This window comes from Nyctereutes procyonoides, unplaced genomic scaffold (genome assembly GCF_905146905.1).
Source record: "Nyctereutes procyonoides isolate TBG_1078 unplaced genomic scaffold, NYPRO_anot_genome, whole genome shotgun sequence".
In the NCBI taxonomy this organism is placed as follows: Eukaryota; Metazoa; Chordata; class Mammalia; order Carnivora; family Canidae; genus Nyctereutes; species Nyctereutes procyonoides.
This window is the reverse complement of record NW_026575154.1, coordinates 90517-117417: the sequence shown is the minus strand read 5'-3', so window position 1 is coordinate 117417 and position 26901 is coordinate 90517. Positions and strand designations below refer to the sequence as shown.

Sequence of the window (26901 nt, the reverse complement as noted above, 5' to 3'; positions counted from 1 at the left end):
CCTATTTTAATTGTCAGGAATTGAATAGCAATAATCCTTATCCATATTTCTTTAGCCACAAGTCAAATGGATATTTCAGGTCAATTGAGAAGAAGCTCTTAAAAGGAGATGGTATTATAGAGAAGCAAACAGCTGTAATTCCTTTCTACAGCCGTTTGGAACTGGGTGGAAAATTCCAGGATCTTCTCAATTTCCCTTTTCTGCCCAAGGCTACAGAGCATGGTTGTTGAATAGAAACATCTATTTATCTTTTTTCTAGGAAGATATTTTCTTTCACTCTAGAAGGCATCTTGCCATCTGAACATTATCATGTGCTCACTCAATACTTTGCAATGCTTTGCAGTGATTTGCAATTACTTTGGGGTTACCATATAAAAAATAAATCAAAATCTCCTGGTCTTTAAGAGACAAGCCCTCCCAGACATGCATATACACTAATAAAAACACAACCATCTGTAGCTTCCCTTTCTGTTTACCATGTTTGCAAGCCTGAAGAAATAAAAGAAGAAAGTATTTCTTATTCCATGTGGCCAAGTTCCAGGTAGAATGACACTACACATTTTAATTTTGTTTCAAAGCCTCTGCCCTGAAAAGAAAAAAGAAAAAAAGAAATGTATAATCTTGCTCTCATGGGATTAAAATCTGTTTGGAACACCACACAGTCACTGGGGAAGAGGAGCAGTACCTCTTTCAACAAAGTGCCTGAGCCCTTGAGTCAGAGTTGGCTGGTTTCTTCCTATTTATGTTATCACATGATTGGAATAATTAGTTAACTAACATTTTTATAGTTTTTTTAAAATTAATTTATTTATTTATGATAGTCACACAGAATGAGAGAGAGAGAGGCAGAGACATAGGCAGAGGGAGAAGCAGGCTCCATGCACCGGGAGCCCGACGTGGGATTTGATCCCGGGTCTCCAGGATCGCGCCCTGGGCCAAAGACAGGCACTAAACCGCTGTGCCACCGACGGATCCCCAGTTAACTAACATTTTTAACTAAATTTAAAAGCAGGGTGTGCGGGTGCCCGGGTGGCTCAGTTGGGTAAGCCTCTGCCTTTGGCTTAGGTCACGATCCCCAGGGTCCTGGAATTAAGCTCCACATTGGGCTTCCTGCTCTGAGGGGGAGCCTGCTTCTCCCTCTCCCTCTGCCTGCCACTCCCCCTGCTTATGCTCTCACTCTGTCAAATAAAAAAAGTCTTTAAAAAGTAAAAAAATAAAAATAAATAAAAATAAAAGCAAGCCGTGTCCTGCTACCTCCAATAAAATAACATCTTCAAGAGTCTGAAAGACAGAAGTCCAGTAAAAGTTAATCTTAAGTTTGTAAAACTCTTCTAAAAACTGTAGAGGGGGAGGAGGGGCGAGATGGCGGAAGAGCAGGGTCCCCAAGTCACCTGTCCCCACCAAATTACCTAGATTACCTTCAAATCATCCTGAAAATCTACGAATTCGGCCTGAGATGTAAAGAGAGACCAGCTGGAATGCTACAGTGAGAAGAGTTCGCGCTTCTATCAAGGTAGGAAGACGGGGAAAAAGAAATAAAGGAACAAAAGGCCTCCGAGGGGGAGGGGCCCCGCGAGGAGCCGGGCTGAGGCCGGGGCGAGTGTCCCCAGGACAGGAGAGCCCCGTCCCGGAGGAGCAGGAGCTGCACCAACCTTCCCGGGCGGGCGGAAAGGGGCTCGCAGGGAGTTGGAGCAGGACCCAGGAGGGCGGGGATGCCCTCGGGCTCCCGGGGACACTAACAGACACCTGCGAGCGCAGGGGAGTGCTCCGAGCTCCCTAAGGGCTGCAGCGCGCACGCGGGACCGGAGCAGCTCGGAGGGGCTCGGGAGCGGCTCCAGGGAGGGAGCTGCAGGGCGGGAGCGCGAATCCAACAGCGCAGGCCCTGGAGCACAGGGCGCCGGGACACAGCCCAGGATCCGGCCTCCCCCCGGGACAGGCAGAGGCCGGGAGGGCCCAGGACAGCGAGGACGCTCCTGCCCCGAGCTGAGCAGATCAGCGGCACCGCCCCGGAGCCTCCAGGCCCTGCAGACGGAGAGCTCCGGAGTTACTGCGGGAGCTGACTCCAGGGCTGCAGAGCTGGCCCCGCCACTGCGGTTGTTCCTCCTGGGGCCTCACGGGGTAAACACCCCCGACTGAGCCCTGCAGCCAGCAGGGGCAGAGCAGCTCCCCCAAGTGCTAACACCTGAAAATCAGCACAGCAGGCCCCTCCAACAGAAGACCAGCTGGACGGACAAGTTCCAGGGGAAGTCAAGGGACTTAAAGTCTACAGAATCAGAAGATACTCCCCCGTGGTTTTTTTTTTTTTTTTTTTATTTCTGATTGCTTCCCCCACCCCTTTTTTTTCCACCTTTCTTTTTCTTCTCTTTTTTCCTTTTTCTTTTTCTCTTTTCTTTCCTTCTCCCTCTTTCTCCTTTTCCCAATACAACTTGTTTTTGGCCACTCTGCACTGAGCAAAATGGCTAGAAGGAAAACCTCACCTCAAAAGAAAGAATCAGAAACAGTCCTCTCTCCCACAGAGTTACAAAATCTGCATTACAATTCAATGTCAGAAAGCCAATTCAGAAGCACTATTATACAGCTACTGGTGGCTCTAGAAAAAAGTATAAAGGACTCAAGAGACTTCATGACTGCAGAATTTAGATCCAATCAGGCAGAAATTAAAAATCAATTGAATGAGATGCAATCCAAACTAGAAGTCCTAACGACGAGGGTTAACGAGGTGGAAGAACAAGTGAGTGACATAGAAGACAAGTTGATGGCAAAGAGGGAAACAGGAAAAAAGAGACAGACAATTAAAAGACCACGAAGACAGATTAAGGGAAATAAATGACAGCCTGAGGAAGAAAAACCTATGTTTAATTGGGGTTCCCGAGGGCGCCGAAAGGGCCAGAGGGCCAGAATATGTATTTGAACAAATCCTAGCTGAAAACTTTCCCAATCTGGGAAGGGAAACAGGCATTCAGATCCAGGAAATAGAGAGATCCCCCCCTAAAATCAATAAAAACCGTTCAACACCTCGACATTTAATAGTGAAACTTGCAAATTCCAAAGATAAAGAGAAGATCCTTAAAGCAGCAAGAGACAAGAAGTCCCTGACTTTTATGGGGAGGAATATTAGGGTAACAGCAGACCTCTCCACAGAGACGTGGCAGGCCAGAAAGGGCTGGCAGGATATATTCAGGGTCCTAAATGAGAAGAACATGCAACCAAGAATACTTTAGCCAGCAAGGCTCTCATTCAAAATGGAAGGAGAGATAAAGAGCTTCCAAGAGAGGCAGGAACTGAAAGAATATGTGACCTCCAAACCAGCTCTGCAAGAAATTTTAAGGGGGACTCTTAAAATTCCCCTTTAAGAAGAAGTTCAGTGGAACAATCCACAAAAACAAGGACTGAATAGATATCATGATGACACTAAACTCATATCTTTCAATAGTAACTCTGAACGTGAACGGGCTTAATGACCCCATCAAAAGGCGCAGGGTTTCAGACTGGATAAAAGAGCAGGACCCATCTATTTGCTGTCTACAAGAGATTCATTTTAGACAGAAGGACACCTACAACCTGAAAATAAAAGGTTGGAGAACCATTTACCATTCAAATGGTTCTCAAAAGAAAGCAGAGGTAGCCATCCTTATATCAGATAAACTAAAATTTACCCCGAAGACTGTAGTGAGAGATGAAGAGGGAGACTATCTCATACTTAAAGGATCTATCCAACAAGAGGACTTAACAATCCTCAATATATATGCCCCAAATGTGGGAGCTGCCAAATATTTAAACGAATTAATAACCAAAGTGAAGAAATACTTAGATAATAATACACTTATACTTGGTGACTTCAATCTAGCTCTTTCTACCCTCGATAGGTCTTCTAAGCACAACATCTCCAAAGAAATGAGAGCTTTAAATGATACACTGGACCAGATGGATTTCACAGATATCTACAGAACTTTACATCCAAACTCAACTGAATACACATTCTTCTCAAGTGCACATGGAACTTTCTCCAGAATAGACCACATACTGGGTCACAAATCGGGTCTGAACTGATACCAAAAGATTGGGATCATCCCCTGGATATTCTCAGACCATAATGCCTTGAAATTAGAACTAAATCACAACAAGAAGTTTGGAAGGACCTCAAACACATGGAGGTTAAGGACCATCCTGCTACAAGATAAAAGGGTCAACCAGGAAATTAAGGAAGAATTAAAAAGATTCATGGAAACTAATGAGAATAAAGATACAACCGTTCAAAATCTTTGGGATGCAGCAAAAGCAGTCCTGAGGAGGAAATACATCGCAATACAAGCATCCATTCAAAAACTGGAAAGAACTCAAATACAAAAGCTAACCTTACACATAAAGGAGCTAGAGAAAAAACAGCAAATAGATCCTACACCCAGCAGAAGAAGAGAGTTAATTAAGATTCGAGCAGAACTCAACAAAATTGAGACCAGAAGAACTGTGGAACAGATCAACAAAACCAGGAGTTGGTTCTTTGAAAGAATTAATAAGATAGATAAACCATTAGCCAACCTTATTAGAAAGAAGAGAGAGAAGACTCAAATTAATAAAATCATGAATGAGGGGATCCCTGGGTGGCTCAGCGGTTTAGCTCCTGCCTTTGGCCGGGGGCCGGATTCTGGAGTCCCGGGATCGAGTCCCGTGTCGGGCTCCCTGTGTGGAGCCTGCTTCTCCCTCTGCCTGTGTCTCTGCCTCTCTCTCTCTCTCTCTCTCTCTCTCATGAATAAATGAATAAAATAAAATAAAAATAAAATCATGAATGAGAAAGGAGAGATCACTACCAACACCAAGGAAATACAAACGATTTTAAAAACATATTATGAACAGTTCTATGCCAATAAATTAGGCAACCTAGAAGAAATGGATGCATTCCAGGAAAGCCACAAACTACCAAAACTGCGGAGCAGGAAGAAATAGAAAACCTGAACAGGCCAATAACCAGGGAGGAAATTGAAGAAGTCATCAAAAACCTCCCAAGACACAAGAGTCCAGGGCCAGATGGCTTCCCAGGGGAATTCTATCAAATGTTTAAAGAAGAAATCATACCTATTCTACTAAAGCTGTTTGGAAAGATAGAAAGAGATGGAGTACTTCCAAATTCGTTCTATGAGGCCAGCATCACCTTAATTCCAAAACCAGACAAAGACCCCACCAGAAAGGAGAATTACAGACCAATATCCCTGATGAACATGGATGCAAAAATTCTCAACAAGATACAAGCCAATAGGATCCAATAACACATTAAGAAGATTATTCACCATGACCAAGTAGGATTTATCCCCGGGACACAAGGCTGGTTTAACACTCATAAAACAATAAAGTGATTCATCATATCAGCAAGAGAAAAACCAAGAAACATATGATCCTCTCATTAGATGCAGAGAAAGCATTTGACAAAATACAGCATCCATTCCTGATCAAAACTCTTCAGAGTGTAGGGATAGAGGGAACTTTCCTCGACATCTTAAAAGCCATCTACGAAAAGCCCACAGCAAATATCATTCTCAATGGGGAAGCACTGGGAGCCTTTCCCCTAAGATCAGGAACACGACAGGGATGTCCACTCTCACCACTGCTATTCAACATAGTATTGGAAGTCCTAGCCTCAGCAATCAGACAACAAAAAGACATTAAAGGCATTCAAATTGGCAAAGAAGAAGTCAAACTCTCCCTCTTCGCCGATGACATGATACTCTACATAGAAAACCCAAAAGCCTCCACCCCAAGATTGCTAGAACTCATACAGCAATTTGGTACATGGCAGGATACAAAATCAATGCCCAGAAATCAATGGCATTTCTATACACTAACAATGAGACTGAAGAAAGAGAAATTAAGGAGTCAATCCCATTTAAAATTGCATCCAAAGCATAAGATACCTAGGAATAAACCTAACCAAAGAGGTAAAGGACCTATACCCTGAAAACTACAGAACACTTCTGAAAGAAATCGAGGAAGACACAAAGAGATGGAAAAATATTCCATGCTCATGGATTGGCAGAATTAATATTGTGAAAATGTCAATGTTACCCAGGGCAATTTACACGTTTAATGCAATCTCTATCAAAATACCATGGACTTTCTTCAGAGACTTAGAACAAATTATTTTAAGATTTGTGTGGAATCAGAAAAGACCCCGAATAGCCAGGGGAATTTTAAAAAAGAAAACCATCTGGGGGCATCACAATGCCAGATTTCAGGTTGTACTACAAAGCTGTGGTCATCAAGACAGTGTGGTACTGGCACAAAAACAGACACATAGATCAATGGAACAGAATAGAGAACCCAGAAGTGGACCCTCAACTTTATGGCCAACTAATATTCGATAAAGGAGGAAAGACGATCCACTGGAAGAAAGACAGTCTCTTCAATAAATGGTGCTGGGAAAATTGGACATCCACATGCAGAAGAATGAAACTTGACCACTCTCTTGTACCATACACAAAGATAAACTCAAAATGGATGAAAGATCTAAATGTGAGACAAGATTTCATCAAAATCCTAGAGGAGAACACAGGCAACACCCTTTTTGAACTCAGCCACAGTAACTTCTTACAAGATACATCCATGAAGGCAAAAGAAACAAAAGCAAAAATGAACTTTTGGGACTTCATCAAGATAAGAAGCTTTTGCACAGCAAAGGATACAGTCAACAAAACTAAAAGACAACCTACAGAATGGGAGAAGGCATTTGCAAATGACGTATCAGATAAAGGGCTAGTTTCCAAAATCTATAAAGAACTTATTAAACTCAACACCAAAGAAACAAACAATCCAATCATGAAATGGGCCAAAGACATGAAGAGAAATCTCACAGAGGAAGACAGAGACATGGCCAACACACACATGAGAAAATGCTCTGCATCACTTGCCATCAGGGAAATACAAATCAAAACCACAATGAGATTCCACCTCACACCAGTGAGAATGGGGAAAATTAACAAGGCAGGAAACCACAAATGTTGGAGAGGATGCAGAGAAAAGGGAACCCTCTTACACTGTTGGTGGGAATGTGAACTGGTGCAGCCACTCTGGAAAACTGTGTGGAGGTTCCTCAAAGAGTTAAAAATAGACCTGCCCTACGACCCAGCAATTGCACTGTTGGGGATTTACCCCAAAGATACAGATGCAATGAAATGCCGGGACACCTGCACCCCGATGTTTCTAGCAGCAATGTCCACAATAGCCAAACTGTGGAAGGAGCCTCAGTGTCCATCGAAAGATGAATGGATAAAGAAGATGTGGTCTATATATACAATGGAATATTGCTCACCCATTAGAAACGACAAATACCCACCATTTGCTTCAACGTGGATGGAACTGGAGGGTATTATGCTGAGTGAAATGAGTCAATCAGAGAAGGACAAACATTATATGTTCTCATTCATTTGGGGAATATAAATAATAGTGAAAGGGAATATAAGGGAAGGGAGAAGAAATGTGTGGGAAATATCAGAAAGGGAGACAGAACATGAAGACTCCTAACTCTGGGAAACAAACTAGGGGTGGTCGAAGGGGAGGAGGGCGGGGGGTGGGGATGAGTGGGTGACGGGCGCTGAGGGGGACACTTGACGGGATGAGCACTGGGTGTTATTCTGTATGTTGGTAAATTGAACACCAATAAAAATTAATTAAAAAATATAAATAAAAACTGTAGAGGGGCATCTGGGTGGTGCAGTTGAGCGTCTGACTCTTGGTTTTGGCTCACGTCATGATATCAGGTCCTGGGATTGAGCCCTGTGTCAGTTTCCTTCTTCAGTGTGGACTCTGCTTGATTCTCTCCCTCTCCCTTTGGTCCTCCCCCTATGCTCTCTCTCTAAAATAAATAAATAAAATCTTTAAAAAATTAAACATTGAAACAATAGATAATTGAAAGGAGTAGGCATATAATTTATCACATAGAACTTGAAAATAATGTTAAGAAGTAGAAACAAGCAAAATTATATGTTTTCTCTTTCTACTGGAAACTTAAACTTTTGACACCTGCTTCTACATGTTTATTCTAATATCTCAGGATTGTGTAATTACTCTGAATTTAATGTTAACATTACATGATATTCCAATAAGACCATTGTAAATTCTGAGTTTTCTGCTTTTGAAAAGTGGAGAGCTTCTGCTCCATAAGGCCTTTCTGACACTAAAACTCTAGGAAAAATAAAAACACTCCTAATGCACTTTGAGATTTTGTTCAAAACATTGTGTGGTTGGATGGGATATTATATTCTAAGTTATTTTATCCATGATAAAACCAAGGGTCCTCTGAGATTATTCAATTTATTCAGGTCACACAAAATTGATGAAAAATGGGAATTTCATGTATTTTCTTGTATACTTCACTAATATAGGGGTCTGACCAGAGGTGTATTAGTACTCCAAGGTTATGGCATCCTTGGCTTCAGCCTGATAGGAGAGTGGCCTGCCTGCTATACTATCACTCAATAAAACAAAAAATGACTACAAGAAATGGTGTCCACAGTAGAAATTCAGATGGCTACAGTCAGAATAGATTTCCCACTTGTATTGAGAAGCATATTCTTTGAAGCATACCACATACTTCATTCAGCCTTTGAGCCAGATAGAAACTCAATTACAAGGAAAATAGAAAAGTATTTTATTTTATCTCTTTTCTATGTGTCCCCCACGCCCCAACTCCCCCCCACCTTTTTTTAAGAATGAAAGAGTCCTAAAGTGACCATTGGGAAATTTGACTATTCCTGAACTATGAGGTATTATCTTTGCCCATCAGAATTATTCTACTCTTCCTTACCAGATCCTGCAATATCACACCTCCCTTCTCATTCCAGGCTTTTCTATGAATCTATTGTATTATATGAAAGGTGCCTGGAGAAAGGACATGGCATCCTGAAATGCTTAGTAACCTAGGAAAAATATTGTAAATGCGGATGGAGTGAGAGCGTAGGAACAGTTTATGAGGAAGTCTAGTCTTATGTGTTATTTTGTTCAAGTAAGAAGTGTACGCTGCATAGCGGTTGCATTGCTAGTGAACGTAAAATGACCTAGGAACTGTGTGCATAAATTAGGTCTTTAGCTTTAGCTACAAAATGAGCTCTCAAGAGCATAAAATGGAAACCAAAGACTTCTACTCATCCTGTCTTTTGAAAAATGCAGTGTCTAGATAAATGTCATTTAAGAAAAAGTAAACAAGAAAAATCTACAGTAAGGCTTATAACAGGATACTATAGCTTAAGAAAAGGGGACCAAACCCTTAAATATAAAGGAAAATAAATCTATATAAGAAATATACCATAATTTTAGAAAGCAATTGCTTCATTGGTCTTCAAGTGTATGAATGGGGTGGCTTCCATAAATTAGGTGCTTTGACCATTAGGCTAGAGCAAAGGCTAGATCCATGTATTACCTAACTGAACAGGAAACTTATACAATACCTATAGGTATATATTAGTTTAAAAATCCTCTCACAGTGGAAGTAGTAGTAAATAGAATGAACACTTCTGACATCAAATCAATAATCTGGAGGAGAACTTGAGACTCATCAAGAAACTCTAGAGTGAGTTTTAAAAAAAAGACACTTCTTAAAGTGATAAAGGTTAAAAATAAAAGATGACAATAGCTTTACTTATTTATTTAATTTTATTGAATATCTATTATGTTTTAGGCATATACTGGGCAAATTCAAATGAAAAAGAAATCAAGATGGTTTCATAAACATCATATAGAGTAGCATGCAAGGCAAAGTAGCATGAGACCTGACAAAGAGGTATCAATTCTGTATTGATCAAAGGAAAGTGCATTGTCAAGAAGTATCTTAGTATTCAATAATGTGATATTTTACAAGTTAGAATTATGGGAAAAATGAGAGACACAAACACTTAATGGGAACTTGGAAGTGCAGATCTAATGTAAGGAAGAAGAGTGCATACAGGTTGGGCTACTCAATATGTGAGGATGCCTAGCCTCTAAGTTACAAAACCTTAATGAACAATGACTTAAACATTTGCTGCTCAAAGTGAGGTCCGCAGACCAGTAGCATGGGATTCATCTGGAGCTGGCTAGAGATGCAGAATCTCAGGCCCAGCCCACACCTACTGAATCAGAATCTGCATTCTAACAAAAGGCCCAGGTGATTCAAATGTACATTATTCTCATGCACACTCACATACTTGATATATAAAGAAGATTTTGAATAATAAAATAATAAGGTAAAATAATATATGCTACAAACTCTACATATAGAGACTATCCTCTTTTTTGAACATTTATGGAAGACTTAAGAAATGCATCACTGAGCTCTAACAAAACTATTAACTCTGAAGAGCAGAATTGTACAAGTCATATAGTTGAAAAATTAGATTAAAATTTAATTGCGCAGATTCAAACAAAAATCAACAAACAAAAACTACCAGCTATTGTTTCAAAGAAGACATTAAAAATAAAATGGACTTTTTAGAAGGCTATATACCAAAGTTTGTAAGATGCTCTCAACTGTATTCATAAGGCAAAAGCTTTAATTCTTTAATAAGAAAGATTATAATCTAGATATTTAAGTTAAGGAAGTAGAGAAAATACTTCCCACAACTTTGTGGGAAGTACAGGCCAAGACACATATGTCTGGTGGCAAAAGTGATTCAATTGATCTTTTTCTTATATAGATTATAAATCATATTCTTCACCCACCTCTGGCTTTGTCATTGTTCTCTACACTGGTGGAGAAGCCAGTTATTACTCTGCTAGTACTGTGCTGTGCCCAACCCTGTCCTTGAAAGTGGAAGTTTTTAACTGCCTTACAAACTGACACCCAGAGCAAGTATAGCTCACTTGTTAGTGAGAAGACCACAGAAGAGTTTTACTTGCCACTTACAGCTGAGCCCCTGTTGGGAGAAGCTGATCACCTTCCCAGGAAGGATAGAGGAGGAGAGTGTTCTGTTTCCTTTTATTACTTCTTCAGGGAAAATCATATATATATACATATATATACATATAATCATATATATACATATAGTGGCATTTAATCACAACATTTTTCTGCTCTGATTTAGGATACAAAGGACAAGCTTCTTGCTAATTTTTACAGACAAATAAATGGTAAATAATATTTGATTTTCTAAACAAAGAGAATGTTGAAATGATAGCTGCACATTACATGTGTACCCCTTTTACTCTAGATATTCAATGTATGTCAGAATAGAGTCCAGCCCTTGCCATATTTTGCTTGCGAAAAATAGAAAACAAAAGCTATTAATCACATCTGTCCCCACAAAGGGAAAAAAAAAATAACCATTATATAGTTGTGCCAGGAAGCCTTGGCCTCCATTTAGGGGATTTTCATAAGCAATGCCAAAAAAAGGACTTAGGACTCTGTCAATAAGAGTGATTGAGAAACTTTGGAGGTATATATATAATATATATACACATTATATATATATTTTAGAAATTTTGGATATTTCTAAATGGAAAAGAGAGGCTTATAATCAGTTTAGCATCTTCGACTGATCATTGTTTTTGTGTGGTGAAGAATAGATTAGATAGAGATGAAGCTGGAAACTGAAAACCAGGTAGATGCCTATTGTAGTAGGACATAGGAAAGAGCATGACAGCTTAGGTGAGATAGTGAGCTAAATAAGTAGTGGGCAATGGTAGAGATCAAGAGATGTTTAGGACATGAAATGGCAGGAATTAGTGATTGGATGTTGGAGGTGGAGACAGAGAAATGTACACTGATTCTCTGGTTCTTGCACTTACAGAGGGATCACAGAAGTAAGAAGTTGGTGGAAGAGGTAATCGGTTCCACTTTAGACATGTGAATTTTGAAGTGCCTAATATCCATCCAAATGGAAGTGCCCCATGGACATTTGGCATATATGACCCTGGAGTTCCAGAGAGAGGCCTGGACTGGAGGTATAGATTTGGGAGGCATTAGCAAATAGCAGTTGAAACCAGGGACTGAATAAAAGCACCATTAGGGAAGGATAATGATAAAAAGATATTAATGAACAGTATTAAAGCAATATTTTAAAATTAAAACAAGGCAAGAGAGGTCAAGTCTTAGGTCAAATCTAAGATTGTTATCTAAGGAGTAGTGAAAATTTCCAGAAGAGCTGTAAAGCAACAGGATATTACAGGCTCAAGGAGCAGTGACTTCAACTCTAGAGTGAAGTCTGTTTTCATGATAAAATTGGCAGTTTTCTCCTACAAGACCTTAAAATTTAAAGATCACCAAAGACAATGCAGGAGCTAAGATGTGTAGAATTTGTGAATTCTAAAGCTTGGAGTCAAACACTATAAGTTGACATCGAGATTGTAATCTCTTCCATCTATTGTCCCCTATTCCTCACTTGTGTCTCCCATACTTCTTTGTGATTTCCTTTAAATCTCTGTTAGTTACAGCTCATGTGCTCTTCCAGTGACATTTCCTTTTGTCTTTGAGTTGTTGCTAATCAACACACTCCATCTTCCTTCTGGGGATTTGAGGTAAGATTGGAAGCTAGGATGGGAGGGAAAAGTTTAAACAGTGCTGGCAAATAAGACAGCCAGATCCTGTTGGGCTTTGGTGAAGAGCAGTGTCCATGTGGACATGCTGATCTATATAGGAAATGTGAGATTGGGTACTATGATTCTGTCTTTCATTAAAGCTTGTAGAAAAATCCTGAGTAGATAGGAAAGGATGAAACATAGAAGAAGGAGTCATTTTTTCTGTTTCTTTTTCTTTCTTTCTTTCTTTCTTTTTCTATTATTATTATTATTATTATTATTATTATTATTATTTTAGGGAGAGAGAGAGAGAGAGAGCACTTGAGCGGGATGGCAGGAGGCAGGTAGGGGCATAAGGAGAGGGAAAGAGAATCTTAAGTAGGCTCCATGCTCAGTGCGAAGTCCGATGTGGGGCTCAATCTCATGAAGGTGTCATTCTTTACTTTAAAAAATTCAGTTCAGTCAACTTTTAATGCTCAGTGGGAGACAGATACAAAATTACCGAGATGAATTAGATGCTCTTTCTGCTTTCAAGAATCTTAAAGATTGTATAAGTAAGAAGATTGTATAAGTAACATTAGACAAATCCTTTATTAGAGGCATAAAAAAAGAGTTATCAACTAAATCAAACCAGTGCAATTGGGAAATCTCCACAAAGATGACATTTAAACAGGACTTTATGTATTTCAAAAAGTGAACACATGAGGATGAATCCCTCGAACAGAGGGATTTAATCTTGAAATTAAACATAATTTTGTGAAGTTGACTATAATTTATTATAGGTAAGATCTAAATATATATTATAGTTGACCCTTGAACAACATGGTGATTAGGGATGCCAACTCCTATGCAGGTGAAAATCCACATATAACTTTTTTTTTTTAATTGAAGTTTGATTTGCTTGATGGTATAACACCCAGTACTCATCCCATCAAGTGTCCTCTTTAGTGCCCATCACCCAGTTACCCCAACCCCCCTGCCCACCACCCCTTCCACTACCCCTCGTTCGTTTCCCAGAGTTAGGAGTCTCTCATGTTTTGTCACCCTCTCTAATTTTTCCCACGCATTTTCCCTTCTTTTCCTTATAATTCCTTTCACTATATCTTATATTCCAGGTATAAGTGAAACCATATGATGATTGTCCTTCCCTGATTGACTTACTTCACTCAGCATAATACCCTCCAGTTCCATTCACGTCAAAGCAAGTGGTGGGTATTCATCCTTTCTGAGGGCTGAGTAATATTCCATTGTATATTTATATCACATCTTCTTTATCCATTCATCTATCAAAGGACATTGTGGCTTCTTCCACAGTTTAGCTATTGTGGACATTGCTGCTATAAACGTTGGGGTGCAGGTGTCCCAGCAGTTCACCGTACCTGTATCTTTGGGGTAAATACCCAGTAGTGCAATTACTGGGTTGTAGGGTAGCTCTATTTTTAACTCTTTGAGGAACCTCCACACAGTTTTCCAGAGTGGCTGCACCAGTTCACATTCCCACCAACAGTGCAGGAGGGTTCCCTCTTCTCCACATCCTCTCTGACATCTGTTGTTTCCTGTCTTGTTAATTTTCACCATTCTCACGGGTGTGAGGTGGTATCTCATTGTGGTTTTGATTTGTATTTCCCTGATGGCCAGTGATGTGGAGCATTTTCTCATGTGCTTGTTAGCCACGTGTATGTCTTCTTTGGTGACATTTCTGTTCATGTTTTTTGCCGATTTCATGATCTTTTTCTTGGGCATTGAGTTTAATAAGTTCTTTATAGATCGTGGATACTAGCCCTTTATCTGATCTGTCATTTGCAAATATCTTCTCCCATTCTGTAGGTTGTCTTTTAGTTTTGTTGACTGTTTCTTTTGCTGTGCAGAAGCCTTTTATTTTGATTAAGTCCCAATAGTTCATTTTTGCTTTTGTTTCCCTTGTCGTCATAGATGTATCTTGCAAGAAGTTTCTGTGGCCAAGTTCAAAAAGGGTGTTGCCTGGGTTCTCCTCTAGGGTTTTGATGGATTCTTGTCTTACATTTAGATCTTTCATCCATTTTGAGTTTACCATTGTGTATGGTGTAATAGAATGGTCTAGTTTCATTCTTCTGCACGTGGCTGTCCAATTTTCCCAGCAACTTTTATTGAAGAAACTGTCATTTTTCCAGTGGGTAGTCTTTCCTGCTTTGTCGAATATTAGTTGACCATGGAGTTGAGGGGTCATTTCTGGATTCTCTATTCTGTTCCATTGATCTATGTGTCTGTTTTTGTGCCAGTACCACACTGTCTTGATGACCACAGATTTGTAGTACAACTTGAAATCCAGCATTGTGATGCCCCTGCCTTTGATTTTCCTTTTCAATATTCCCTTGGCTATTCGGGGTCTTTTCTGATTCCACACAAATCTTAAGATGATTTGTTCCAACTCTCTGGAGAAAGTCCATGGTATGTTGATAGGGATTGCATTAAACGTGTAAATTGCCCTGGGTAACATTGACATTTTCACAATGTTTATTCTTCCAATCCATGAACATGGAATATTTTTCCATCTCTTTGTGTCTTCCTCGATTTCTTTCAGAAGTGTTCTGTAGTTTTCAGGGTATAGATCTTTTACTTCTTTTGCTAGGTTTATTCCTAGGTATCTTATGCTTTTGGGTGCAATTGTAAATGGGATTGACTCCTTAATTTCTCTTTCTTCAGTCTCATTGTTAGTGTATAGAAATGCCACTGACTTCTGGGCATTGAGTTTGTATCCTGCCACATTGCTGAATTGCTGTATGAGTTCTAGGAATCCTAGGGTGGAGTCTTTTAGGTTTTCTATATTGAGTATCATGTCACCTGCAAAGAGGGAGAGTTTGACTTCTTCTTTGCCAGTTTGAATGCCTTTTATTTCTTTTTGTTGCCTGATTGCCGAGGCTAGGTCTTCTAGTACTATGTTGAATAGCAGTGGTGAGAGTGGACATCCCTGTAGTGTTCCTGATCTTAGAGGAAAGGTTCCCAGTGTTTCTCAATTGAGAATGATATTTGCTGTGGGCTTTTCATAGATTTCTTTTAAGATATTGAGGAATGTTCCCTCTATCCCTACACTCTGAAGAGTTTTGATCAGGAATGGATGCTGTATTTTGTTAAATGCTTTCTCTGCATCTATTGAGAGGATCATATGTTTCTTGTTTTTTCTCTTGTTGATATGAACTATCATGTTGATTATTTTATGAGTGTTAAACCAGCCTTGCATCCCTGGGATAAATCCCACTTGGTCATGGTGAATAATCTTCTTAATGTACTATTGGATCCTATTGGCTAGTATCTTGAGGAGAATTTTTGCATCTGTGTTCATCAGGGATATTGGTCTATAATTCTCCTTTTTGGTGGGATCTTTGTCTGGCTTTGGAATTAAGGTGATGCTGGCCTCATAGAATGAGTTTGGAAGTATTCCATACCTTTCTATCCTTCCGAAAAGCTTTAGTAGATTATGTATTATTTCTTCTTTAAACGTTTGATAGAATTCCCCTGGGAAACCATTTGGTCCTAGACTTTTGTGTCTTGGGAGGTTTTTGATGATTGCCTCAATTTCCTCCCTGGTTATTGGCCTATTCAGGTTTTCTTTTTCTTCCTGTTCCAGTTTGGATAACTTGTGGTTTTCCAGAAATGCATCCATTTCTTCTAGATTATGTAATTTGTTGGCATATAACTGCTCATAATATGTTTTTAAAATCATTTGTATTTCCTTGGTATTGGTTGTGATCTCTCCTCTTCATGATTTCATCAATTTGAGGCTTTTTTTCTTTTTAATAGGGCTGGTTGGGCTTATCTATCTTATTAATTCTTTCAAAGAACCAACTCCTGGTTTTGTTGATCTGTTCTAAAGTTCTTCTGGTTTCTATTGCATTGAGTTCTGCTTGAATTTTATTATCTCTCTTCTTCTGCCTGGTATAGGTTTTATCTGCTGTTCTTCCTCCAGTTCCTTTAGTTGCAAGGTTAGCTTGTGTATTTGAGTTTTTCCCAATTTTTTGAAGGAGGCTGGTAATGCGATGTATTTCCTTCTTAGGACTGCTTTCGCTGTATCCCAAAGATTTTTAATGGCTGTTTCTTCATTTTCATCAGTTTCCATGAATCTTTTTAATTATTTTCTAGTTTCCTGGTTGACCCATTCATCTTTTAGTAGGATACTCTTTAACTTCTATGTGTTTGAGTTTCTTCCAAATATCTTCTTATAATTGAGTTCTAGTTTCAAAGCACTGTAGTCTGAATATATGCAGGGGACAATCCCAATCTTTTGATATCAGCTGCGACCTGATTTGTGACCCAGTATGTGGCCTATTCTGGATCAAATTCCATGTGCACTTGAGAAGAATGTATATTCAGTTGTGTTCAGAAAATTCTGTATATATCTGTGAAATACATCTGGTCCAGTGTATCATTTAAGGCCCTCATTTCTTTGGTTATGTTCTGCTTAGAAAATCTGTCATTTGCTGAAACTGCCATGTTGAAATCTCCTACTATTAGTGTATTATCTAAGTATGTCTTTACTTTAGTTATTAATTGATATACTTGGCAGCTCCCACATTAGTGGCATAAATATTCATGATTGTTAGGTCCTCTTGTTGGCTAGATCCTTTAAGTATGATATAGTGTCCCTCTTCATCTCTTACTATAATCTTTGGGATAAACTTATATTTAAAGATGACGATTGCTGCTCCTGCTTTCCTTTTTTTTTTTAAGATTTAATTTATTTATTCATGAGAGAGAGAGAGACAGACAAACAGACAGACAGACACAGGCAGAGGGAGAAGCAGGTTCCATTCCATGCACGGAGCCTGATGTGGGACTCAGTTCCAGATCTCCAGGACCACACCCTGGGCTGAAGGCAGCGCTGAACCACTGAGCCACCCAGGCTGCCCTCCCTTGCTTTCTTTTGAGGACCATTTGAATAGTATATTGTTCTCTAATTTTTCATTTTCAGGCTGCAGGTGTCCTTAGGTCTAAAATGAGTCTCTTGTAGACAGCATATAGATGGGTCTTGCTTCTTTATCCAGTCTGAAACCCTGTCTTTTGATGGGATCATTTAGCCCATTCATGTTCAGATTTACTATTGAAAGATATGAATTTAGTGTCATTGTAATACCTATTCAGTTCCTGTTTTTGTGGATTATTTCTTTGGGCTTCCTCTTTCTTTCACAGGGTCCCCCTTAATATTTCTTGCCGAGCTGGTTTGGTGGTCACATATTCTTTCAGTTTCTGCCTATCTTGGAAGTTCTTTATCTCTCCTTCTATTCTGAATGAGAGCCTTGCTGGATAAAGTATTCTCGACTGCATGTTCTTCTCATTTAGGACCTTGACTATATCCTGCCAGCCCTTTCTGGCCTGCCAGGTCTCTGTGGAGAGGTCTGCTGTTAATCTGATATTTCTCTCCACATAAGTTAAGAATCTCTTTTCTCTTGCTGCATTAAGGATTTTCTCTTTATCCTTGGAATTTGCAAACTTCACTATTAAATGTCAAGATGTTGAACAGTTTTTTCCATTTTTGGGGGGGACCTCTCTATCTCCTGGATCTGAATGCCTGTTTCCCTTCCCAAATTAGGGAAGTTCTCAGCTATGATTTGTTCAAATATATTTTGTGGCCCTCTCTCCCTCTTGGCATCTTCTGGAACCCCAATTATATGTAAATTCTCCCTTCTCAGGTTATTGCCTATTTCCCTAAGCCTTTCCTCATGGTCTCTTAATTGTTTTTTTTCTTTTTTCCTCAGCTTCCTTTCTTACCATCAACTTGTCTTCTATGTCACTCATTCTCTCTTCCACCTCATTAACCCTATCAGTTAGAGCATCTAGTTTGGATTGCATCTCATTTATTTTTAATTTCAGCCTGATTAGATCTAAATCTTGTAGTCATGAAGTCTCTAGAATCCTTTATGTTTTTTTCCAGAGCCACCAGTAGCTTTATAATTGTGCTTCTGAATTGGCTTTCTGACACTGAATTATAATCCAAATTGTGTAACTCTATGGGAGAGAGTACTGTTTATGATTCTTTCTTTTGCAGTGAGTTCTTCCTTCTAATCATTTTGTTCAGTGCAGAGTGGCTGTATGAGCGGGCTGAGTCAACAATATCAATCATTACCTAAGTAAATTCCACGCTAGATGATTTTGTATGCATCGTCTTCTTTCAAGTCTCATATCATCCTGATGGTGGGGGGTGGGGTGAGGAGGGAGGGAAGAGTCCAGCAGCAATACTATAACACTGGGCTGCGAAGAGCAGTAGTGATGGCAGCAGTCTCTCCAGATCCCCTGCCACTCTTCCACATATAACTTGTGACTCTCCAAAACTTAGCTACTGATCCGAGGCCTTACTGATAACAAACAGTTGTCTAATGCATATATATTGTATACCATATTCTTATAATAAAATAATTTACAGGAAAGAAAATGGTAAGAAAATCATAAAGAAAATTAAATACAGTACTGTCTTGTATTTGTTCAAAAAACCCCACATATAAATGGACCCGCACAATTCAAACCCGTGTTGTTCAAAGATCAACTGTATTTTAAACACTATTTTAAAGAGATAGCATTTATTTTTTTCAAAAGAAGGAGGCCATTGAAAGTTCTCAGTATTAAAGTGAAAGGATCAAAATTGTGGCTTATAAAAATTCCCTAGCCTTGTACAAAATACTGTGAGGTATATGGTGTAGAAGTTCCTACAGTAGAAATACTGCTTTTCTTAAGAAGCTATAAATATTCATAATCAGAGAAGCAGAATTAAAATGGAAAAGAAGAGTCCATGCTCAAACCCCTAATTACCAGCAATGCTTTTATTATTGAGGTACAGGTTGGAGCATGTTCTGGTTAGGTGGAAGAAATGGGTGACCATGAAAGGGAATAGACCTTGTTGAGAATTTACCATGTGCCAGTCACATTTAACAAATACCATCTCATTGACTGCTCATAACATCACTTTAAAATAGCTATGATTTTTAAAATAAAAGTCTGAAAAAAGATGCATTAAGAAAAAAAACTAAAGTAGATATGATTTCCTCTATACTACATATAAATTGGGGTTTAGATAGATTAAATAACTCTTGTGAAGTCACATAGCTGGAAAAGTAGCAATGCTGAGTCAAACCTAAACCTGCCTGTCTGAAAGGTTATTATTATAATTCTAAAAATAATGAAGTTCTCTTCCAAAGGGGAATTTTGTTTTTAGCAGCAGTTCTAGGAGATGAAAAACAACACCAAGATGCAAGCATAATTAATTTGATGTTTATAATAGTTTCCTGTGGATGTTAGTTTATAGGCAATGCTAATTTCCTCTTCAGTGATTAGGTACAGTGTTAGTTTTTTCACCATAGATAGTATTTATCAAACAGACTTTTGTAATATCCCATTTCTTGTGATAGAGCTGCAGAACCAGCCCAACACTTACCTAAGCAAATACTTCACCACTTATCTTAGCTTGGGCTGCCATAACCAAATTACACAGATGGAGTGGTTTACACAACAGACATTTATCTCTCATAGTTCTGGAGGCTGAGAAGTCCAAGGCCAAGGTGCTGACTGATTTGGTTCCTTGTGAGAGCCCCCTTCCTGGCCCATAGATGACTACTTTCTCCTTGTGCCCTCACATGTTAGAGTGAGTTCTCCATGTCTTCTCTTATAAGAGCACTTAAGAGAAAACTACGCCTAATAAAACCCACAATATTATCACGTTTGTGAGAATTGCCTTATTGCAAAGAATTCCAATGAAACTAAACATCCAAAGTAAATATGTGCACTACACATGATTTCCAGTGGAATCAATGCCAGTGACAATGTTTTCTGTTAATGTTAAGGAACTGTTGTAGATATCAGTAATATTTGCAGCAGATAATTTCCTCAGAAATGTTTATCCTTAACAGACATTGCAAACACAGCATAAAGTTTCCTTTATTATTGACATTAAATTTATTGGGAAATAGTACATGCTTATAGAAATATAAAATGCTGATGATAAAAAGAATAAAATTCAAAACCAGAGATAACCGTGAATAACATCTGGGTCTATTTGCTTCCAGAATCTTTGTACACATAATTTTATATGACTTATACTCTGGGACTTTTTAAATTCATGTCACAATAGTTGTGAAAACATTTTCCTTTTTTTGGAAAATATTTTCATGTTGGCAAATGTCCATCTATGATTTTTTGAGTTGCTAAAGAGTATTTTATTGTATAGATATGTCATAATTTTTGAGCTATATGTTAGAATCTCTGATTCCTACATTCAAACCCAAATTAGTCTTTTCAGTTTTTGAAATCTTTCTTTCTTTGATTGGTTTAGTTTTAATTTTCTTAAGTACTGAGGTTTAATTTTTTTGTACTAATTAACCATTTGTTTTTCTTCCATAGATTATTAATTTATTTCCTTGGCCTATTTTTCTTTGCGGGATTTGTCTTTTTCTTACTGATATGCAAGAAAACATCCTAGAAAATATATTAACCACTTATGTTTAATTTGAAAATTTTTCCAACTTGTCATTGGCAGTTAAAATTTTTCTAGGGCCCTTTTTTTAGCTTTAGCATGTGTTTTCTAATACTAATTGGGGTATATACGTATAAATCTTAATCTCTCTGGTACTTATTTAGATATATGGAATGAGTAGGAATATGATCAAGTAGGAGTATTATCTAGATATAAATTATGGAGTTATCTGTCCTTTTAGCATTTATTAAAATTTTGATTATTATATACTAAATTGTTAGGCGTTTTTAAGTCTATTTGTGGATTTCCTAAATTAGTTATACTCGATTGTCTTTCCATAACTGTGATATGTAGATTTATTTTTAATTTCATTTTGTCTGTCACTGGTATACAGAAATATATTGACTTTGCATCAGTGATCTTTCTAAATTCCCCTATTTTAATAATTTGAAGATTCTTTTAGATTTTCTACACATATGCTATCTAAGAATAATGAAAGCTTTATTTCTTCCTTTCTGATTCTTAACCACTGTATTTCTTTTTTCACATCCTTGCACTGGGTAGGGGTTCCACTAAAAGTTGAATAGAAATTGTATTTATATAAGTATTCTTGCCTCATTTTCAGTCTCAATAATTCATTATTAAGTATAATGCTTACTGTAGGGTAGGTGTTCTTTATCAGAATAAGAAAGTTTTCTTTAATTCATATTTTGCTAGGAGTTTTTATCATAATTGGAATTTGAATTTTATCATATGCTTTTCTGCATCTATCAAGATCATCATATAACTTTCTCTTTTCTTGTTAATATGCTGGGATACATTGACTTTCAATGCTAAACCAATTTCTCATCCTTGAATAAATCTACTTAGCTTTATTATCCTTTTTATATTATGCTGAATATATTTTGTTTGGAATATTTCCATCCATTTTTTGTAAGATTCATCTGCAATTTTCCTGTTTTCTGTGATGCTCTAATAGATTTTGGTATTATTATTGTTATGCTAGCTTTATGATTTGGAAAATGTTCCTTTTTTTTATTCTCTGGAGGAGACATGATTAATAATCAGGATTAAAAATAACAACCACAAAGAGATATCACATATCAATTAGGATGGTTACTATTAAAACAGAATAACAAGTGTTGGCAGTGATGTGAAGAAACTGAAAATCTTGGCACTATTAGTGAGATTATTAAATGGCACAAATGCTACGAAAAACTGACAATTCCTAAAGAACTTAATATAGAATACCATATGATCCAGCAATCTCACTTCTGGGCATATATCCAAAGAATTGCTAGCTCAAATATTTGGATGCTTATGTTCATGGCAGCACTATTTGCAATAGCCAAGAGGTGGATGTAGCCCAAGTGTCCATTGACAGATGAATAGGTAAACAGATGTAGTACATATACAGTGGAATGCTATGCAGCCTTAAAAAGGAAGGAAATCCTGTCACATACTACAACATGGATGAACTTTAGAGATATTATGCTACGTGACATCAGCCAGTCACAAAAGGACAATAACTGTAAGATTACACTTACATGAGGTTTCTAAAGTAGCCAAATACATTGAAATATAAAGTATAATGTTACTTACCATGGGGGAAAAAGGGAGTTGTTCAATGGGCATAGAGTTTTAGATTTGCAAAATGAAAAACTTCTGGAGATCTGTTGTACAGCAGTGTAAATATAGTTTATACTACAGAGCTATACATTTAAAAATGATTCAGATGGTAATTTTTATGTTTTTTACTAATAAAAAGAGATACAAATTGAACTTTTAGATGTCTGGCATGAAAAATACACTAGACGGGACTAAAAGCAGATTAGATGTTGCAGAAGAAAAGATTAGTCAATTTGAAGAAAGAGAGAGAGAAAAGGGGAAGAGGGGAAAGGGGGAAAAAATGAAGAAAGCATTAGTGAGAAATGAGTTAACTTCAAGAGGCCTAATGTATGTGTAATTGTAGTCCCAGGAAAAAAAAAAAGTGGGGGAGATTATCATATTTGAAGACATAATGGTTGGCAATTCTCCATATTTGCTGAAAACTATAAACCCACAGGTCTAAAAAGTTCAATAAACACCAAGAACAAGAAACATGGAGAAAATTATGCCAAAGCATATCATAATCACATTGCTCAAATGATAAAAAGAAGATCTTTAAAATAGCCAGAAAATAAAGATTGGTCATATTCGGAAGAACAAAAAAAGCAAAGCAGATTTCCTGTTGTTTCCAAGAAACAACACAAGAAAGAAGAAAGTACAACAATATCTTCAGAGCACTGAATGAAAAAAAAAAAAAACCAAAAAACAAAAAACCAAACCCTTCAATCCAGTTTTCTGTACCACTGAAAATCTTTCCAAATTGAAGGGGAAGTAAAGACTATTTTCAGCACATAAAAACTCAGAGAATTCACCATAAGACTCATGGTATAAGAAATATCAAAGAAAATCCTTTAAGCAAAAGGAAAATCTAAAGTGACAGAAATAAGATCACTTGAAACTTTGGTTGGGAGAGGGCAGGGAGGGAGGACTATGGAATTATCAAGAGGCACAAGGGTGTTGTAGGGGTTATGGATAAGTTTATTATCTTTGTTGTGACTATGCATAAAAACTTATCAAATTACATATTCTATATCTGTGGAGTTTACTGTAAGTCAGTTATATTCAAAAACGTTTTTTAAAAGCCTATATATGCATTATGAGGTTGATCAGTGAAATATTTATTATTGCTCTAACAGTCATTGAGTTGGCTTTATCTTCCTGTATTCAGCTGTGATCAGGGTCCCATAATGGAGAAAAAAAAGTCAAAACCAAAACCAACACACACACACACACACACACACACACACACACACACACCTTTATCTGGCAGCAGGAATGTCTTTGATTAAAGACATGGAATCATAAAGTATCTTTTAAAACTCCTATAAAATTAAATGTAAAAAAGTCAATCCCTTCTAGTTCCTTCACAAAAGAAATAAAATTATTTTTTGATGTAACTTAAAATTTCCCTGGGAGAGAAAGTATTTTGATTCATATAGAGATGTAAGTAACTGTTACAAAACTTCTTGAACAGGTCTTAAGGGAGACAGAGAGTGAGAGTGAGAAAGAAAAACCATGTCTTAGTTTTTCTTGGGTGCTGTTGGTTTGTCTCAGCATAATTAGTAAGATAGCCAATCACTCTTAAAATTATACTTGTTTGGATAATAAATTTTGTGCACCTACCAAGGCTGGCTCAGATTCAGGAGAGAAAAGAGGCAGAAGGAGCATAAAGGGAACACACATGCCCAAGTCTTCTGCTTCTCAGAAGTGCCTAAGTCCTCTGTTCCCATATCAACCCATTTATGAAGAGGGCCATGAATCTGTGGTGGAAATGTTACTAACTCTCACTATGTATAGAGAATCCAGACTTCAGTGAAGGAAAGAGAAGTTAACTCACATAAAGCAGATAAAATGGTAAAGGTGCAGTTTGCACTGAAATCAAGTTCTGTTGATCACTGTTGTTGAGGTCCAGGTGCTTTCTATCCTAGTCATTGTTTGATTATTTATCATTCTTTGAATTCCATGAATTAATACAGTCTCATTTTGTCAGGGACATATGTTTTATTTAATTTGGAACACTATATTATTCCTTCTTTTTAAATTTATTCGCCTTCATTTGGGAATTACTCTTCCCTGACCACATTTTCCCAATGGAGCTGCCTCTACTGCACCCTGGCCATGGGGTGAGCACAAGACCCAGACCTGGTCAATTACAGCCTCACATCCTTCTGGCCAAAGATATTGGCCCTGGGAGTGGCACATGATCCCAGACACCCTTGTTTGAGCTCGTCTTTGGGATTTTAAGGCAAAGATTCTTAGAGAAGTTTTCTTTCTTTTGGGACTGCCATCCTAGAATGGCATGAGTCCTGAGCTGTCTGTATCCCAACCACCCATTGCATGGGGAAAGCATGCCTGTAATGGAGGAAATGACAACCATAGATAAAGCATTAGTAAATAGACACTGGGAGTGAGTTTCTCTTGCAACTGGAAAGACCTCACCATCTTGAGAGATCATCATCAAAATGCTGCAAGATAATTACTATTATGCTTCTCTTTCACACATGAGGGACCCGAAGCTATAAGTTTAAGTAACTGTTCTAAAAGACAGTCAGTGGCAGAATGGGAATGTGAAATCCAAAACCCACAGTTGTCCCATCATAGTACCTTCCCACAAGTTCATTCTAGGTGAACAGATAGAATATATGATGCATATTGGGTACTGTTCTAAGAAAAACATCTGTCCCCATGTGACTCCAATTCTTGTGAGGACTTACAGAGAAGAGAGAAGATATATCAGTCACATAGTAAGTTAGTGATACATGCTGAGAAGAAAATAAAACTGGAAAGTGACCAAGAATGTCCTGGGAGAGATGTGTATAAACTTCAAATAGGGTGGTTAGGGAAGGTCTCCCTTAGAATATTCCATTTTAGCACAGACTTGACAGAGTTGAAGGAGGCACATGGAAGATCATTCCAGACAAAAGGGTGCAGAGGTGGGAGTCTGCCTGGAAGGCTTGAGGAGTAGTAAGGAAGCCATGAGGATGGGGCACAGTGAGCAGGACTGGGAATGAAAGGGAGGCTGCCAGAGAAGCAACATGGTGGAGAGCAAAATCATGTGAGTATTGAGGTCATTTTGAGGGGATTTCAGCTTTTATTCCAATTGAGATGGAAAGCCACAGGAAGGTTTTAAGCAGAGGCATTTCCTGATCTGACAGCTATTTTAATAGCATTCTTTTGTCCTTTGGTTGAGAATAGACTGTGTGTTTGTTTGGAGAGGGAGGAGGGCAGGAAGCAAAGGATGCAAGAATGGTGCAAGAGATGAATTAGACAGCTTAAAATATACCAATGAGCTGGAGACTACGGCAACTCTGATGCCAGTTTTGTGACAGAAACTCAGAGAAAGGAGAGACAAATGTTTACTAGACACCTTGGAGAGGAGACTGGAGGGGCTGTTGAGGGAGCAGTGGACTCTGACCCTGCAAAGAGCACAGGGAGGAGGTGTGAGGAGCTAGGAGAGGTGAAGGGGAGCATAGGCTGTGATCATTTCTACCATATATGGAGTGTCCACTCAGTGCCAGACACTCTGCTGGGCTGACATAATCTCTAATAGCCCCACAACTTTATTATTGCCAATTTATAAATGAGGGAATTCAGACTCAGTAAGGGTAAGTAGTTATTGGAAAAAGTAGAAAACACAAGGACCTTTGCATTTTTCTTATAGGTAGAAAAGCATGACAATGCTTGATAGTAAAACGTTTAATTTTAATAAATCTCATAAATTCAAAATCTTAATATTCTTTTTATTTCTAAATATATTTTCCATTCGAGGCAGCAGGAGGCCTCACAGGAAATAGTCTTTGCTGGGAGGTTTTGCCATCTTTGCATGCTGCTCAGATCATTGATGGATCTGAGACATTTATTTGCTCTGTAGAGGAAGGAGCTTGGGACAAAGGTTGACAGCCATCTTCAACCATCTGGAGAGGGGCTGGTATGTTTGGAAAAAAGATCAAATCTGTTTTCTTAGATCTATGGAGCAGGTCTAGGGCAAAGTTTGGAGTTAGAAGCAGATCAGGCTGACAAACAACTTCCCCAGGCTGTTTGTTGAGCAGTAGAACATTTACAGGAAGGCTTAGAGATGTCCTAGCAGATTATGCAAACCCTTTGATAGATCACAGTGTGGAGAAGCTGAACACCAGATGGGAGGGATGGTCCCAGTAGACAACTTATAAAGTTCTTCTAAACTCGAGGTTAGAATCTTCAGGCTGTTGGATACACATCACTCCCTGGCCTTTTTAATGCAAGCAACAGAGAACAGTTTTTGTCCTGTTCTAAAGCTTAATCATTTAAAACACACCAGCTGCTGGAATGTAGAATGTCCCACTGAAAGGAATGGAAGAAACCACACTTAAGATCATGAGTTCCTATCTCTGTTCCCATCTTTG

At 38.3% G+C, this 26901-nt stretch overlaps 1 protein-coding gene across 3 annotated transcripts in view; it reads right to left on the bottom strand.

Annotated features, from left to right (window-relative positions):
- The window catches only part of LOC129501959 (alcohol dehydrogenase E chain), a 67473-nt gene that overhangs the window by 27848 nt on the left and 12724 nt on the right, over positions 1 to 26901 (bottom strand). For 2 of the 3 annotated variants that reach the window (XM_055313281.1, XM_055313280.1), the window contains exon 3: positions 477 to 586. The exons of the other annotated variant lie outside the window; for it this stretch is intronic. The gene's annotated coding sequence lies outside the window, so the exon portion shown is untranslated. The remainder of the gene's footprint in view (positions 1 to 476; positions 587 to 26901) is intronic. 3 annotated transcript variants of the gene reach the window in all.